Source organism: Schistocerca serialis, unplaced genomic scaffold (genome assembly GCF_023864345.2).
Source record: "Schistocerca serialis cubense isolate TAMUIC-IGC-003099 unplaced genomic scaffold, iqSchSeri2.2 HiC_scaffold_1362, whole genome shotgun sequence".
NCBI lineage: Eukaryota > Metazoa > Arthropoda > Insecta > Orthoptera > Acrididae > Schistocerca > Schistocerca serialis.
In genome coordinates, this window is record NW_026047583.1 from 14459711 (window position 1) to 14463647 (window position 3937).

The 3937-nt window shown below is 45.7% G+C and overlaps 1 pseudogene; it reads left to right on the plus strand.

Moving 5' to 3' along the window:
* Nucleotides 1–593: 593 nt before the first annotated feature.
* LOC126440385 (U6 spliceosomal RNA) lies at nucleotides 594–694 on the plus strand (annotated as a pseudogene).
* The last annotated feature ends 3243 nt before the right edge of the window (nucleotides 695–3937 follow it).

Consider the following 3937-nt stretch of genomic DNA (forward strand, 5'->3'; position numbering starts at 1 on the left):
TGTCTCTTCTCGCAATTAAGATTCTCTTCTATTCTGGTGGAGATACATCAAGTACACCACATGTAAATTCTTGAGTATCAGATAAAAAGTGCCCTACATAGAACATCACATATTCTCTGCTCAAAGACTGAATCGTACAGTATCGTTTACAAAGTACCATTGCTATAGTAATGAAATTTGTGTTAGATTTTGAACACTTTCTAAACTGGTGCATAATTTTGCAGAGCCATCAGTAATGCTGACACCAGCCACAAACAGATTCATTCATTTCGCATACTGGAGACGTGTGTTTCGTAGGCATGCCTATGACACTAAGGTGCAGATGTGAGCACTATGCCAACGTTGGTGCTGCCACCCATTGGCAGCTCTGTGAAACTGCAGCTACTCTGGGCGGATGCTGAGAGTATGCTACACTACTATCTAAGTTTTGCGTAACCACTTACTAACAATCATATTTCACAGTAGTTGATTGACAGATTAGCGCTTGGTAAATCTTGTGCCGTTTGTCACGGCACAGCAAAGCTAAACCCGAGTCGAGACATGTTTGAAGCGATATAATAACGACAGATGCAGCTTCTCAGTGTCCCTGGCATGTACTTGCTTCGGCAGTACGTATACTAAAATTCAAAGGATACAGAGAAGATTAGCATGGCCCCTATCGGAGGCGCAAAATCTTGAACCGTTCCACATTGTTTTCGCAACGTCACTCTCTGACGTTAAGATGTCTGAGGATATAACTAGGTGATGAGAGACAAGTTTTGTTTCATATTTGCACTCATTTGTGACTACCTACGCCCTACATTTACGCAGGTCTCGTCTACTTACCTTTATTCACAATGTATCATGACAATACTGCCAGCCAACCTTTCACTCACCACAGTGTGCATTACGAACTCGTACTCCAATGGCAAGACAGGAAGCGCTACAAAACCGCAGTTACACTGTGCGCACCGACACAGCTACTCGTCATTGGCTGCACCGAGCTGTGTGGGGGCAGTCGTTCCGTGGGTTATCGCTCAACAGATTTGATTTTTCGGGTGGTGGAGAGGCGTACACAGTGCGTTTGTGGTAAGGAGGCGTACAAAACAGGTTTCGGTAGTGTTGATAGAGCATTATATTGAAAAGGTTCTCCTATTATTTGTCTTCATGTAGGGGACTGCTGTCAGCTGACAGGTAACCATGGTACTGATTTTAAGAATTATTCGACATAGACATGAACACATACGACTGAGGAATACTGGGTGAGCCAATTTATTTGTTATAGGATGGGGGAAGAGGCCCACTTCGAATCAGCTGTATCGTCTTGAGTACTGTTGGAGTGGAAGTGTACCTGAGGGCTATTTTTATGTGGTGTGTAGTGTTTCTTCATATGGATATTGGGGTGTGGTTTGTTGGGAAAGGGGGTTGTGGTGTTGCGTGAGGTAGTTTGTGTGTATTTTTGTTTGTTTGTTTGTGGTTTTATGCGTCTGTATGCACTGCTTTCTGGGCGGGAAGGCGTGCCGGTCCCTGGCACGAATCCTCCCGGCAGATTAGTATCGAGGTCCGGTGTGCCGGCCAGTCTGTGGATGGTTTTTAAGGTGGTTTCCATCTGCCTCGGCGAATGTGGGCTGGTTCCGCTTATTCCGATTCAGTTACACTGTATCGGTGATCGCTGCGCAAACACTGTCTCCACGTACGCGTACACCACAATTACTCTACCACGTAAACATTGGGATTACACTCGTCTGGTGTGAGACGTTCCCGGGGGGGGGGGGGGGGGGGGGGTTCCACTAGGGGCCAAACCGCACAATAACCGTGGGTTCGGTGTGGGGCGGCGGTGGGGTGAGTGGACTTCTGTAGCCTGTTGTGGGGTTGTGTACCACTGAGGGCTGCGGCGGGGACGGAGCCTCTCCGTCGTTTCTAGGTCCCCAGTTCCATACAATACAATGCGTCTATATATATGTGTATTTGTTGGAGTGTGAGAGTGAGGGAGGGGGGGACAGGGTGGGAGGGAGAGAGAGAGAGAGAGAGAGAGAGAGAGAGAGAATAAAAGAATGAACTCCCTCCTACATCTAGACTGACTCCCCCAATGTCTAAGTGTAATAAGTTTTGGTTTTTTATGTATATTTTATTGATTTTAAGTGTGGGATTTTTGTTTACTGTTCCTTTCAGTATTTTAATTTTGTTGGTGTTTGGGGTACGAGCTGTTGTTATTGTGGGGGAAGCGTTATTGGTATCCTGGTACAGAGGAGAAGGGGGGGGGGAGGGCTTTATTGATATCCTGTGCTGGTGCTCAAAGGTGCTGTTCTAGTTTTAATAAACATTGATCCACGTTCCTCCTCCCATGATCTAATTAAGAAACATAAATCACAGCAAGAGATAGATCTAATTAATTTACTTTGATCGACTTACGCAATGTTCTAGTTTTTATGGCGTTGTGAGGTTTTAATTTTTGGCAGTTTTGAGTGGTCTTTCCATATGTTGCGTACTAATCGTTGTTCTTTCTATTAGTGAATTTTTAATTTCTCCCCGCCCAAAGCCTCCTGTTTCCCGCATTTGTTTTACTAGTTTTATTAGGATTTGTGAATGTTGTGGACCGGATTTTATTTGTAATTTGGCATGTGTTGTTGTAAATAATATGGTCGCCATCTTGGATACGCTCGAAATGTGTGTTTCCAGCATGATGATGACGTCAATGGTCATAGCACATCGATGCTATCCCTGTCTGTAGTAATATCACTTAAGCATATCTGCCTGTGTCTTCAGTCACTACCCTTCACCTAAGACCGACTGTTACAGTAAATCCGTTGTCCAGGAGCATATTAAAGTGTCCCAGCTTGGGTCACTTCCACAGTAAGTCAGTTGATTATACTCAAACTGATTGTGACAATAAATTGATTTTTATGTTCACAAATATAAGTTTTGCGATCGGTTAGCAGTTCAAAACAAATACAAAAAAAGTGCTTATTGAAAATGAAGGAATGACTTCTTTGACAATTTAAAGTTCATGGAAAACAACAAAAGCAAACCTCTGTGTGAGATTATCTTCGGGAAAGTTTACAGCTCACGGTCTAGTGGTTAGCATTGCTGCCCCTGGATCACAGTGTCCCTGGCTCGATTCCCGGGCGGGTCAGGGATTTTCTCCGCCCGGGGACTGGGTGTTTCTGTTGTCCTTATCATTTCATCATCATTCTGGAAGTGCCGAGACTGGAATTGAAAGGATTTGGAACTTGTACTGGCGCTGATGACTACCTATGTTAAGCGCCCCACAAACCAACGTCATCATCATCGTCTTCTGGAAAGTTCTCTGCAGACGAGACAGACTACCTTCTTAGACATCAATGGTAGGCATCTCACGAGTGGTTCCCGGAGTTCCAACCGGAGCTGCAGGTTATGATGCGCAGTCGTCGCTGGTGGCAAGGGCTGCGTCGAGTCCAGTTGGTGGCGTGGTGCTGGCGACCTCGTTACTCTGCTGGCGGTGATGGAACTGCGAGGACAGCTGTACCCATGTGGGTGGCTAACTACCAGATAGCTACTGGTCTAGCAGTGTGTGCCCGAATTGGCGGAGGAAAGGCGTGGCGGATGCAGCAAAAGGTCCGTAGATGGGGCGGCCTCTATTGTTCTTACACGTGACCTCTGAAGTAGCCTGCTTCTTGCAGCTCAGGCGAAATTCGGCTGACTTTGGCTGGTGCACCTACGGGGCTGGAGCGATACCCGCATAGCGATGGCATTTTGAGGGTTGGCGGTGTTGCAGGAGACCGTAGAAACACGCCACATATCATGTTTAAATTTCACTGGTTACTCTCCACGAGTGTCATTCACATAGTAGTTCCCACAGATACTGGCAATCTACCACAGTATTCGGTTGCCAAAATCTGTTTTTTACAACACTCACCCAATGAATGCCACAATATTCTCTGGAAAATAGTCCAGTAAGCTACTATTAACGTAGCAGTTC